The following is a 14,867-nucleotide window of genomic DNA, read 5'->3' as shown; positions in this document are numbered from 1 at the left end:
TTCAATCGCTTTGGCACTGCAGAGTAGTTATAACGTGCTGAAGAAACACAGCAGCCCGACCGACAGACAGAGAGAGAGAGAGAGAGAGAGAGAGAGAGATTGGTGTGAGGGTATACTGCAATACACGGTGCGTGCTCGCACTAGGTATTGTAGTACTCCTTCACATCAATCTCACGCACGATTGATCTCACGATTGATATTTTTGGGATCCCTAGCATCTTTAGGACCCGTAAGATATATGTTGGTCGGTAAGGTTGCTTGCAGTGACCACTTTAAATTTAGTAAGTCCACGAGTGTCCTGAGTGGTAGATACAAGAGCAGCTATAGGAGATTCGTATTCAGTGCCCTATAGTAGGTCATCAGAGCCATCTCTAGTAAAACTCCCTACTTGTTATTTCGTGCGTAATTAATTCAATGACTCATACGCTTCCCTAACCTTTGAAGATTGCTCGGAAAATTTGCCCATCGAGTGGGCGCTGTTGCAGTTGCTTCCTAACTGCTCTCAAGAAGATAAAAGGAAAGGACATGCACTTGTTGCGCAAGAGTGTTTGGAGGTCAACGAAGACTAGAAATTAATTTTCTCCTCATCAGCGAACACAATAAAGTTGGAGCCCTTTGAACGCTATCGTGCTCAGTTTTCTTTTTCTTTTGTCACGTGAATTATGGTTGCCTTTCGCAACTGAACACCACCCGATATTTTACTGCGAGCTTTCTCCACATTCCAGGTGCTACGGCACCATCACTTTGCAAAGCTGTGTCGTTCCATTATATCCACGCAAAATCTAGCGCTGCGGAAAGCCTATAAAGCGCTGAAAAAGCGTTTGAAAGTAGGCGGGCTCGCTCACTTGCAGTATTCATGTAGTCATATACTGAAGGGAAAGCAGCTTTATCTTTCTGATCTTTCTTTCTGCCGACGCAAGGTTTGCGCATTTAATGCCATAGGCAGGGGACAAGCTTCTGTAACAGGAGCAAGTAATGCAAGTGTTGGTACTCGAGGGAAATTAATGCTGTCGACACCATTCTTAAGGAAATTTATAACCGATGGAAAACTGACAGTTTAGAGCATATAATTTTGCGTCTTGATTTTTAGAATATATGTCAGAAACCTGCGCGACAATTTGTTTATTGCTTGCATATTTAAGGGCCGTCACATTGTAGAGGGAACTATTGGATTATGAAATTCGCACGTTTGGGGGTAGTCGGTTTATACACCACTGGGATAAGTAAAGATGGCTGGGGGAGGCCTTCTCATGGTCGGTCGATGGAACACATGACGCATAAATTTCTGGATTATGAAAAGCGTTTATGTAAGATGACAAGGCTAAAGACATGCATGAGATAATTTAATAGAAAACCCAACTAATAGTAAAAGCCAAACGGGATAATAGTTACACGCTGCACATGCACTATAAACTACAAGGTAGGAGTTCTTAAAAGAGCAATGGAAGTAACGAGAATAAAGAGGTCCTATGGTATTTAGAAACAGTTTGTCAAAGCCACTGTGTTGCCTAGACGCCACTACTTCTGACGCTGTGGTGATGAATCTGGCGTGGCTGCTTCGGACGTCGGCGTGGTTGGCCTGACCCGAAGAGGCGACGTCGTCTGGTCGATGCGTCTAGACTACTCAGACTGCATCCGCTTATCTGTGGAGCGTAGCCGCAGGATACGTGGCCGGAAGCTAAGTCTCCTTCAGGTAGTCACCGCCAGTGTTCCAGACTGTGCCCGCTCAGCCCACGGAGCGTATCCGTAGTATCCCTGGACGATGGTGGCACCAGAGCATTGCCGACGGCACGGACCTCAGGTCGACCGCTGCCGTCACCACTCCAAACTATAACTGCTGCTTCCTTATGCTACGTGTCCCTCTGCCTTTTCTAGCTTCTGCACGTCTAAATTGCGTCGTTTCGTTTACAGTCGACTGCCGTTCATTCGACCTCCGTTAATTTGACTTATCGCTTCATTCGAGCGCATTAGAATGTTCCGGTGAGAAGCCATGCATTGTGTTCGAATGAAAGCGCATTTAGTTCAAACTTGAAATTATGCCACTTCACCCGTTTTCATGGTTCGCGGTTGGTAGTTGATGGTTGGTCGTCAGACTTTCTATATCAAGGCTTCGATGCACAGGCCACATGCTCTCGTGCGACTTATTTGCAGGGCACGTTCGCCACTGAAAATCAACCAAGTCTTTGAGGTGCACTTGCTGAGCTTAGTGGGGTCTGAAGCTTTATATTCTTTAGAAAAAGAGAGATTGACTTTGAAGAGGAAAAGGCGCTATTTCTTTAGTGAATCGCTCGGCAAGTACACACCTCCTCTCCTCCTGCCGATCAGAACAAGCGTCTCGCTGATCAGGTACTTAAGTGTTATGCTACGAACGCAAACATTTCCTTGCGCGTGAACGAGGGGCAGCAAGTCAACTTTGGAAGCGAAAAACACGAGGCATGTGAGACCCAGTGCCGTGGTTGGAACCGTGCCAGTGTTGGAAACGAACAACACGAATAGTGTCTCGCCAACAGATAAGAAACGATATCAATGAGTATAGGCTTCAGCACTTCACGGTCAGTCAACCGTAACTTCGTTAAACACTTTGTCTACTACGGCTCTGGAAGTGTGTGCAGTTGTGCGCTGTAGTACACTATCAATGAGAAAAAAAATGAAATAAACAGACAACTCGCGCACTCTTCTCATAAGCGTGGGCACCAGTGCTAGCGCGTACATCCATAAACGAATGTGTAAACGTTGTACAAATCTTCGCTTCACATAGACTCCAACATAAGAATCTGCATAATGTTCTTTTTTATTTTGGCTTTTATTTTGAAAAATACCGCAGAAAATGAGTCCAAGCTGTCAAATAAGTACAATAAAAAATGTCGCTGTTTCACTCGAAAGGCGAAGCATCAATTGCGATAGCAAATTAGTAGAGTAGGGATAGTACGGAGTAGGGATAGTAGTTTTATCAGCTGTATAAACTTGGACATGCAGCAGCACCAGCACGCGCAAGTAAGATTACAATAAAAAATTGTCGCTGTTTCACTCGAAAGGCGAAGCATCAATTGCGATAGCAAATTAGTAGAGTAGGGATAGTACGGAGTAGGGATAGTAGTTTTATCAGCTGTATAAACTTGGACATGCAGCAGCACCAGCAACGCGCAGAAATGTTGTCGACGCAGTCAGTGTTTTTCTCGCGTTCGCACTGAACGCGCGTGGCGTTAGTGACTGTTGCCGGTGCCTCTGGGAGCGGCTCGGAGGTTTTCGACGAGATCAGAACGGGAAACCCACCCGTCGAGCGGCGTCGGAACTCTTTACCACCTTCTCACCTCGCAACCGTTTAATATAAATACGCATTTGGCGCCGCAGCTAAACGTCGCCTCCCCTCCCTCCCGTCCCCCCACGGCCTTTCGCGCGACGGAAAAAGTCGCGTTTGCTCTCCGCCATGCGTTCTTTACCCCGTGAAAGCGCGCGTCCCTCACGCGATTAGACTCGCACATACAGCATACGGCTCGCGGCGACAATTTCATCACCTTTGGACTCTATACGGAACCTCACGGCGACGGCGACGACGACGCCGAATGCAGAAATCCGCTTGGAGTGTCCATATAATTGCTATTGCAATAAAACAAATCATGCAGCGGAACCTCACAGCGGTGAAGTTCGAGGTAATGAATTTCGCACTGGAATTGTTCGTGCGAGAAATGAATATTTGAATGAATTAGTTGTTCTGAATGAAGGTTTGCACGTTTTACATTGATCGGTGTACTCAAATGCATGTGTCCTTTTCTTTATTCGCAACTTTTTGTCACATGCATTCTTTTTATTATTCATTCATCTTATGTCGTCTTTCCTCTTCTCTTCTTCAACATCTTGCTGATGGACACATGAAGGGCGCCATGGAGGAAGGAAAGCAGAGGAGAGACCCTGGTCCCCCAGGATCAGTTGAAGAGTGTATGGCGGAAGTCGCGTGGTGTTTTTCGCACAGGACCACTGGGACTGGTGTGCCAAATATCAACGTTGCCATAGAAACCGCGCTCCTGAAGCTCTCGCTGCTGCGATCGGCCTCTGAAAGTGAGATAAGATTTTTCGGCTCGTGTGTTTGTCGAAGCACATTCTGTTCGCTGGCTTTGTAGTGTGATGTGTAAGCTTAAAGTTGTGTTTTGGGACTGTGATGGGATTGTCAGGCCGCAACAGAGGCGCTCATGTAATCACGGCGCGGGTCTTCGTCTTCTTCAATGTGCCACAGAAAAACACAGGAACGCGCCTGCTTCATAATGGCTTCACCAAACCTGTTGCAGAAGTTTCGTAATCTTTGTTCTGACGCGCGTCAGCAGCCCACACTTCCGGCAGATAGTAGCAATAAAAGTTCAAAACTCGCACCCATCTGCTGCGGCGAGCTGATTGGAGAACCAAAGAGAGATGGCACACCAGCAGGGCTGCGCTTCTCGATTCAAAAACGTGACGTCAAAGCCTCTCCTATTTTGTTTCTTTCCACCTTGACGGGCGCTTATTCTGTAATGAACCTAAATAGACTGACGGTGTCGATTACTAGAAGGGTCAATTTACGTCACATCGTATAACAATGAAACTGCATCATTTCTTATTCGCTGCTGTTTGTTATTCAGCGATCCTTCCATCACTTACCTAGCACATGTTTTTTCAGTGTATAAGCTACCAATGTGACACAGGAGATACAGCCGCGCGCAATCCTAGTCGCCTCAGGCGCCGTCCACACCAACTTGGAGATGGGCACCTTTCCGGTGAGAAAACAGTTGATAGCCAATTATCACATGTGAAAAAAAAAAAAGAAAAGCGCTGCAAGTGGTCATACGTAATTCAGGTGGTTGAATGTCTACAGCAGGTGGAGGCCATGATGAGTGAGTACTTTGGCAAGCCAATTATGGCTATTGTGGAGCAGCTTGGAGTTGACACAATCGACATACAAACTTAATAGCATACGTTATCATTAAGTGCCACTTCAAAGTAACAAATTTGCTAGCGGACACAGAGCCTGTGCACCCCAAAAGTATCGTGCTGTGAAATTATGACTTATTCGGCCGCGTCACCTTCAACGTGGCTTCCTTCTTCCTATATAAATCGGCTATGCTGGTATGTACGGGAGCGTCACTGAGAGGTAGGCGAACAAACAGCCAAACCATGCTGAAAACTTTCTAAGAGCTCTTATCCTAAAAGCACTGCCCAACATCAACGCGCACTATCTGATCCGTACGTGCAGCCGTTATCGAAGCCGGATTCATTTAGTCATCATCATCATCAGCCCATATTTATGTCCACTCCAGGACGAAGGCCTCTCCCTGCTATCTCTCATTGCCCCTGTCGTTCACTAGCTGATTCCACCTTGCGCCTGCAAATTTCCTAACTTCACATTCCAACCCAATTTTATTCTTCTTGTAGTGAAGAAGAAGGACGATGCCGTGGGGCATCCTTACTAGTGCTGTCTAGTGGGGCAGTCTCTCCAGCGCATCGCTCGCACTACGTCGCTCGCGCTTGCGGTTCCCTGAACTGATCGGACGGTCAGCCTTACGCTTGCGTGCAATAACCACCTTTACAAGTGGTGGAGAGTGCTATGCTCGAACGCATCCTGGAGCTTCGATCCCGTACCCTCTCTTCAACCATGTCTCAGGACGCATCTCCGCCCACGACCCAGCAAACGCCTCCTGCACCCACCGTCGTGTGCTCTTCTAGCTTCTATAGGAAGCTAAACCGGGTTAATGACTTGTAATTGCATCTATGCTGCAAATGTATCTGTGAAACTTGCATATATTACGGTAATTTGAAGGCAGTGTTTTTTTTTTTCAGGGGCGTATATTTCTGTCTTGAAGAAAAGCGAAATTTTTATAGATTCACTACAGTTGTTGCAGCAAGGGCAATTAATGTACTCACTTATGAAGTAATGTGCAGATGTGAACAAATTACCACGTGATACTAAATGGCTGTTACATCGGCTCGCCATTACATAACATCTGTACCGCACACAAAACAGATAAGTGAGCATTGATCAGAAGACAACCCTATTCTGCTAGAACTAAGACCACATTCTTTAAGGCGCTATTTTCTTTTAGATGTTTTTTTAATTATCCTCTTCGAGAACTTTCAACGCACGAGAAGTAGGTGCGCTGTTTTAGTTAAGAAATGGTTAAGCTAAAGCACACAAAGCTCTGGGATCATTTCAATGACGATGGTGGTTTCCTCATCACTAATGCGGTGCGTGCAACGACAAATACGACAGCTGTCGGAGGCGGGAGGGCCCAGGGCAATGCCCCTGGTCGGTCCTCAATTATTTCTCCTGTTGGCGGGGCGGTTAGACAGAATGGAGTTGCGGAATCAACGGGCAGCACGCACTGACAAACTCCGCAGGCTAAAAACGAAGAGTTAAGAGAAAGAAGCTAGGTAAACAAGCGTGACCTTTGAAAGCCCGGGTTGTCTTATCAAAAGCATTGAGGCCGTTATAAATAGCATCGCCTGATTGCGAGATTCCTAGCGAAAGCTTTCAGAGCGGCTGTAATTGCTGTGCCGACTCAGTGATTGTTTACGGTCCCCTTGCTTTCATTTTCCGCGAATTCTCGGGGTCTTTAAAGGATGTGCGGTGTAAACAGATACAGTAAAGGCACGCTCTAAATATAACTGATTCTGTTCAGTGATGGAACCGCGTTTTTTCAAAACATTCGCAAACATATCATTGCTGCGTCTTTCGTGTAAAGGAAACTGACGCGTTCATGTGCTGTCGTGCAACCGTGATACACAGTGGGAGAAATATTATATTGGTTGTATTTCTTCTTAGTCATATTAAAGTATGGAAATCATCATTATAATCCACACTAGGCGATCACCTCAAACAGCTATTGATTTATACTGCATTTCTTACAGTGGTCGCCTTGCAAAATGACGGCCTGCCATGATTTTGACTGCTAAAGGCGTGGAAATATATCTGCCAAGAGATTTCCCGTCATTTATAGCAGCATTTCTTACAGTACCTACGCCATATATATATATGGTGATAATGATTGGCTTTTACGGGAGCATCCTTTTGTGTACGTTAGTCTGAAACCTGCACTGACAGTTTTCTCGATTCCTACCGATTGCTTCCACAGAGTGCTACCTATTACCAATGCTAAGTAGTGCGATACCAGATGTTCTTCTGTATCAAGTCTCCCACGCGGCCGCGCTATCGACTGCTCTCTACAGGTATCTCGTGCCTAAAGGTGCTATAAGTGCGATGTCTTGTTTTACCTCCGTCCGATCGCTCGCACATTTATTTGTTTGATTCAGCTTGCGAAAAAGAAAGGTGGGGGGAGAAAGCCCCACGCTGCCTCAACAAGATATCGATCGACCATTTATTTGCTGTCTATACATACACGTTCGTTAGAAAGTAAATATTAGAGAAGGTTAGTGCGCCGTACAAGCCTGCGCATGTCTATGGACGCTCGTGCCCTAAGAGCGTGGCATTCTAATCATTTATTCCACTGCACCTGTGCAAGCCTCGATAGCTTGCACTTTCCTCGTGTCCGACGGCTTTAAGGTTCCGGGTACGACTGTGTGCATACTTCGCCAATAGTCCTAACAGCTGTTTCTATTTGAGCCTCACTGGTTTTGTTTGCTTCCTTTGTTAACGTTTTGAAACCACGATCTGTTCGCCTTAATGAGCTCATTCGTATTGACCCTTTTCGCGGAGCAGTTTGCTCTAGAGGAACGAGATGGCGCTTTCGGCGGCGCGCCATACGTTGCCTCAGCGAATGCGCACGAATACAAAACCATTACTGCGTCTACCCTCCCACTGTGCGATCAGCTGTCGAAAATGCAACTGGGTGTGCGCTAATGCACTGTGCCCAATTCATACTGCAAAATGTGTAACGATAAAGGGAAGACGTGTGCGGTAGTTCGCTGCAAAAATAGTGATTCACATATTAATGAATGGAATCAACCTGGGTCGCAGCTGCTGCATAAGGACTGCCTGTGTTTGCGCCCTTCGCGATGCACCGCTTTCCTCAAGGATAAAGAAATATAATTCATCCACATGCGCTGTATAGCTAACCTCCACAGAAAGGACTTCAATTCCGGAACGTCGGCACGTGGGAGTGAGTACCGCTCGTTACAAAATGAAGTAGTGCCACTTACTGGCATTGTAAGTTTCCCGCACGTTATCTACACACATCCACCCTTACTCGCACGAAAACTTACGCCCACCCTATCGCCAACGTGTGAGTGAATAGGCGCACACTTGAATCAATGTGCCGAAGCATGAGTGACGGCGACTACACCGACAAGACACGAATGCTGGAAGCTGAATGTTTCGTGACGGTCCACAGAGTAAGCGAGGGACTAGTGATAATACGTCTTTTCTACGGGCTACCACAAAGTACAGAACATTTAAATTCCAAGCTTTGTGCGCAGCAAGAACAAATTTATCGCAGCAGAGCATACCCGCGAGTGGTTACGCTAAAAATAAACAATCACATAGTGGCCGCACCGGGGAACCTTACTGAGTCAGAAATATGACGAGCCGCTGGTTCAAACTGTTTGCCAAATAAAGAACGCAGAGCACACTGATCCCGATTTAATTCATAAGCGGAAAGTTTGGACAGCTTAATTGGAATACATTTCTAGCACCGCTTTTAGTACAAGCACCGTATACGCTGCTCACGCTGTTTGGACAAGGCGTAATGAGCTCTGAAAGCACTTACATGTCCTCTAAAGCTGTGGCCAAAGCTTCGTGTCGTGCACGCAGTCACCGTCTACGATACGCGTCGAAACAGATGTTTGCTGCGCCGCGCCGGCGTCACGCGCTTGCATTGTAAACGCGTAGGCAACGGAGGCGGCTGAGGCAAGCAATGGACGCGTCACCACGCGATCAAACATGGCAGCGCCCACGGGAGCGCCGCGAAAAGGGTCAATAGAGTGCTGCCATTTTAAAGCGATAAATGTTCGCGATGCCTAGTCGAGACATCTTTGCACCTTTAGGAGGCGTTGGCATATTTGTCATTAGCCACGTTTACCTGGAAGACATCGTTCGACAAAAAAACTATCATCATCATCATCATCATCATCATCATCATCATCATCATCATCATCATCATCATCATCATCATAATCAGCCTATTTTTACGTCGACTGCAGGACGAAAGCCTCTCCCTGCGATCTCCAATTACCCCGGTCTTGCGCTAGCTGATTCCAATTTCCACCTGCACCTTTTCTAACTTCATCACCTCACCCAGTTTTCTGCCGTCCCTGACTGCGCTTCTCTTCTCTTGGCACTCATTCTGTAACTCTAATGGTCCACCGGTTATCCACCCTACGCACTACATGTCCTGCCCAGCTACATTTTTTGTCTCTTAATGTCAATTGGAATATCGGCTATCCCTGTTTGCTCTCTTATCCACACCGCTCTCTGACGTGATGCCTAAGATTTTATTGCGATAGCAATTATATGGACACTCCAAAGCAGATTTCTGCCGCCGGCGTCGCCGTCGCCGTTGCCGTGAGGTTCCGTATGACGTCAATGGAGATGAAATCGTCCCCGCGCGCCGCCGAACGCTGTATGTGCGAGTGAAAGGGTGCGAGGGACGCGCTCTTTCACGGGGAGTGAACCCACGGCGGAGAACAAACGCGCGTTCTGCGCCGTGCTTCCTTAAGGGCTGCAGAAGTAGGCGTCTCTTTCCTCCTTTACAATCACCATATATGTAGAGCAAACGCGCCTTCTTCCGACGCGCAAAAGGCGGTGGGGGGGGGGAGTGAACGGAGGTGACTTTTAACTGCGGCACCAAGTGCCTATTGATATCAGAGGCTCCGGCAACAGTCAGCAACGCCGCACGCATTTTGTGCGAACGCGGGCAAAACGCCGACGGTGTCGACATTAGTTCTGCGTGTTGCCGGTGCTGCGGCATGTCCAAGTTTATACAGCTGATAAAGCTACTATCATTAGTCCGTATAGCTCTCTACAAATTTGCTATCGCAATTGATGCTTCGCCTTTCAGGTGAAACTGCGACCACTTTTTTCGTTCCATCGTTCTTTGTGCGGTCCTTAACTTGTTCTCGAGCTTCTTTGTTAACCTCCAAGTTTATGCCCCATACGTTAGCACCGGTAGAGTGCCACGATTGTAGATTTTTCTTTTCAACGACAGTCGTAAGCTCCCGGTCAGGATTTGGCAATGCCGGCCGTATGCACTCCAACCCATTTTTATTATTCTGTAAATTTCCTTCTCATGATCAGGGTCCACTGTTAGTGATTTACCTAGGTAAACGTACTCGTCTACAGACTCTAGAGGCTGACTGGCGATTCTGAATTCGTCTCTTGCCAGGCTGTTGAACATTATCTTTGTTGGGAAGAATTCTATACTGACCTGTACAGTGCCCAGAGCAGTCACGCCACCTTCATTCCAAGTAGTGATGAACAGGATACAGATGCTCCTCTTATAACTAGCGACGAATTTAGAAGGGCATTGCAAGATACGACCCAGGGAAAAGCGACAGGAGAAGATGGAGTAACAGTCGATTTAATCAAAGATGGAAGAGACATTGGGCTTAAAAAGCTTGCCTCTCTTTATACGCAATGCTGCACGACCTGAAGTGCATCAGAGAACTGGAAGGACGTCAACATTACACTTATCCATAACAAGGGAGACGTTAAAAAATTAAGGAATTATATGCCAATTAGCTTGCTTTCAATACTGTATAAAATATTCACCAAGGTAATTTCAAATAGAATCAAGGCAACACTTGACTTCAGCCAACCAAGAGAACAGGCTGGCTTCAGGAAGGAATATTCTACGATGGATCACATCCATCTCATCAATCAGGTAATCGAGAAATCTGCGGAGTCCAATCAACCTCTTTATATGGCTTTCATTTATTATGAAAACTCATTTGATTCAGTAGAGATACCAGTAGTCATAGAGGCATTGCGTAATCAAGGAGTACAGGAAGCATACGTGAACGTCTTAGAGAATATCTACAAAGATTCCACAGCTACCTTGGTTCTCCACAAGAAAACTAGAAAGTTGCCTATCAAAAAAGTGGTCGCAGTTTCACCTGAAAGGCGAAGCATCAATTGCGATAGCAAATTTGTAGAGAGCTATACGGAGTAATGATAGTAGCTTTATCAGCTGTATAAACTTGGACATGCAGCAGCACCGGCAACACGCAGAACTAATGTCGACGCCGTCGGCGTTTTGCCCGCGTTCGCACAAAATGCGTGCGGCGTTGCTGACTGTTGCCGGAGCCTCTGATATAAATAGACACTTGATGCCACAGCTGAAAGTCACCTCCCTTCCCTCCCCCTCTCCCCCCACCGCCTTTCGCGCGTCGGAAGAAGGCGCGTTTGCTCTACATATATGGTGATTGTAAAGGAGGAAAGAGACGCCTACTTCTGCAGCGCTTAAGGAAGCACGGCGCAGAACGCGCGTTTGTTCTCCGCCGTGGGTTCACTGCCCTTGAAAGAGCGCGTCTCTCGCGCCCTTTCACTCGCACATACAGCGTTCGGCGGCGCGCGGCGACGATTTCATCTCCATTGACGTCATACGGAACCTCACGGCAACGGCGACGGCGACGGCGACGCCGACGGCAGAAATCTGCTTTGGAGTGTCCATATAATTGCTATCGCAATAAAAAGGAGGCAGGGAAGGAGACACAATTCCTTCAATGCTACTCACTGTATGCTTAGAATCATTCAAGCCATTAGACTGGGAAGGCTTAAGAGTGAGGATCATTAACGGATATCTCAGCAGCCTTCGGTTTGCAGATGGCATTGTCCTGTTCAGCAACACTGGGGACGAGTTACAACAAATGATTGAGGACCTTAACCTGGAAAGTGTAAGAGTGGGACCGAAGATTGATATGCAGAAGACAACAAAACTATGCTATATCTGTTCCCATCTATAGACAGTTTCATGCTCGCTGTAACAGCAGCGAGCGTGCCGCCCACAAGAAACTTCCAGTCACGTGCCTTATCAGTCTGCTATGTTTTAACGGATGGTTGCTTCTTTGCCAGTTACATTCTTTGCCTCAGTGGGCAAAACCGGAAGCCGTACAGGGCCTATGCTTGTAATCAGTGAAAAGGTCTACAGAATTTAATCCAGGATTAAAGGAGTGCCAGCCATCATGCTGTCCTGGATTACTATTGTCATCGGGACGTCGTCGTCTAGCTATGGTCGTCACCGTGACGTAATGGTCATTGTGCAATCGCTGTGATGCCGTTGTCGTCTTCTGTGTCGCCGCTGTCGTAGTTATCGCTGTTTGGTCATATTTTGTTGTCGGCTTATTCAGTGTTTTTTTGGGTTGCGTTTAAAAATATGCGTGAAAGAGAAAAGGTGTGTTAGTAAATGATCCTCCAACAATGCTTAAAGGTCACCAATACCGAGAGAAAATGTCGACAAGGCAGGCTAGACGCAGGAATGAAAGATGGCTGAAAACGCAGCTTTGAACTCCCTGGACCCGCTCTCAGCAACATCACGAATATTGTCGGTGTCTGCTTGGGCCTGTTTAATTTTTGATAGGTAAAGATTGACTAAAACGTACTCTAAGAAAGCCATAAACTGAACTTTGCAAGTTTCAAGAACATATGCTGAGCCCCAACGGTTCAAATGGGGAAAAAAGAATCGTTTGAAATTTATGACGTCACACTGACGCACCAGCACTGGGATTTCGGCGAAAATTGAAGAAATGAAACTTTGACCTTCCCTTTCTCACTTTCACCTTTCACTTTTTTAGTCCTATTTGATGCAGTGCTTCTGCTTCGCGTCCTTTGCTGTTTTACTTTGAGCGCCGCCGTGCGATGAATTCATTGACTCGGTCCTTCGTGATGCTGCGGGCTGTGGCATTCTGGGCAGACAGACTGATGGACGTGCTGTTTCCTGTGGGAAAGCGCATGGTGAAGTATAGAGTAACGGAACCATTTTGAAAGTAAGGTTGCGAAATACTAGCTCAAATTTTCTTTGTCTTCCCTTTTGCAACGCACAATTCTTCTGGCACGCGTTCATTTTAAGTCATGTAGCCTTTGGTTTGCAGTCTTGCGCGACACATGCTGTCATTTCTCTTGGCGTTGACACTTATTAATGATCTAGCGTTCTGATGGATGTGTTTTCCGCCCCGGAGTTGTACTGTACTTGCTTTTGTTTTATGACATCCCTCGCTGAGAATTTATGCCAACCTATTTGGCGACACCCTTGTATAGGTAATAGTTTCGAATGAGTGCGTATAGTGATGTCCCATCTTGATGTGACTCGTGCTATTATGACAGATTTTCGACGCTCACTTGATAATTGATTTTCTCTGTCCCTTTTCTGGGTGCAGATACTAAGACGTTGTCATTGTTAGAAAAGAATGTTTTCTTATACTGTGTTTAAATTTGTAAGGTAATGTAGCCCATCTAAACTTATAATTACGCGCGAAAGAAAAAGAAAGAGAAGAAAAGAAAGTAAAAGTAATTTTTTGTCAGGATTGCTCAAAGTGTCATATTGTATTTGAAGTTGGTGCGTATTGCAGAACGGTTGACGCACGTTCGTTAAGATTACAGAGGACCATGTCGAGTGTCTTTTCTTCACCATTGCACTACTTGCGCCCTCACAAGATACTGACAGATTTAAATTTGTGGAAGCTCGCTTTCGAAGCTGCAATAAATTCAGTGTTGCTTCTTTTAGCCCTATTTGTCCATATTTATTAAAATACCCTAATCTAACAAAGCCAACGTATTATTTTTGACAGGCTGACTTCGATGGCTTTTAGTTCAAATTTAAGCACAATAAAGCTAACGCAAAGCTAATAGTAGTTAGTGCTTGAACGAGTTTTAAGTTGTGTTCGACTCAGAAATAAAATGAATAATAATTAGAATGATTTTTATTATTAGAACTATTCAGAAGTAGAATGTTATTAGAAATATTACTTTAGTAAAGTACTCGATGCCGACAAACTAAGGTCAACAACTCCTAATGTTCCTTGATGCCGAAGAGCACGTGCTGGGGCCGTTTTGGCGATAAACAAAGTAGAAACTCCATATAGTGATATGCGGGGTGTCCTGTATGCAATGTTGGATACACTTAACGTGTTTCATGGGATTTTTTAGGCTTTGCGACTTGAAATTGTTGTCGTTGTGGTGGTGGTGATGTTGCTACAGGTGGGGCTAGCCTCGTAGACCTGTCCGGCAATTGCTCAATCAGAGCGTTTCCAAATATGTCACCATATATATATCTGCCAGTCCTATATCTCGCCGAAATGGTACAAGAATGTGGGACGATTCCTTACGTACTATCTGCGGTCTTTACAGGAAGACTAACTGACTGACAAGTTCAAATTGTCGTGTGCGTCGTTTCAAGGACTAATTCTGTGCGATTTCCTTCATTTATCGGCTTTATTGTCAAAATGTGAGTTGTAAGTCGGGGGTACGTCACTTATTTTATAAACCGCGTTTAAGGTTGGCGCCTGTGTGTGGCGCCGGCTACAAATCTTCACTGACTTGACGATTGTGCTGAAGCAATGTTTACAAAAATAAACGTTCTTAGCTCGGTGCCAGTAAGGTCTCTCTCGAGTGCCACATTCCAAGAACAACAGTCGTGAACATGGACACAAGAGCCAAGTAAACACCTAAACTATGTGCTATTACTGAAGAAGAAGTACGAGAAGTATAAGGAGATGAAAGGTACTGCAATACGACTTAGTAACTTTTTTGATTTCCCTGTCTCCTCGAAATACTGTAGTATACTTCCGTAGTAAGCAATTGCAGATAATATGAGGTCTATCGACCCACCAGCTGCTCAGATGGTTTTGTAGATTTCACTCCTTTTTAGCACTTGTATAGGAAACAATTTATCTAGTTTCTCTCTTCACAGTTTTATTTTTTTTACCGTTCCCATATTGGTCTACTCGACTGAAAG

The sequence above is a fragment of the Dermacentor silvarum genome, chromosome 6, assembly GCF_013339745.2.
Source record: "Dermacentor silvarum isolate Dsil-2018 chromosome 6, BIME_Dsil_1.4, whole genome shotgun sequence".
NCBI classification, from domain to species: Eukaryota; Metazoa; Arthropoda; class Arachnida; order Ixodida; family Ixodidae; genus Dermacentor; species Dermacentor silvarum.
The sequence above is the reverse complement of the archived record's forward strand: the minus strand, read 5'-3'. Positions refer to the sequence as shown.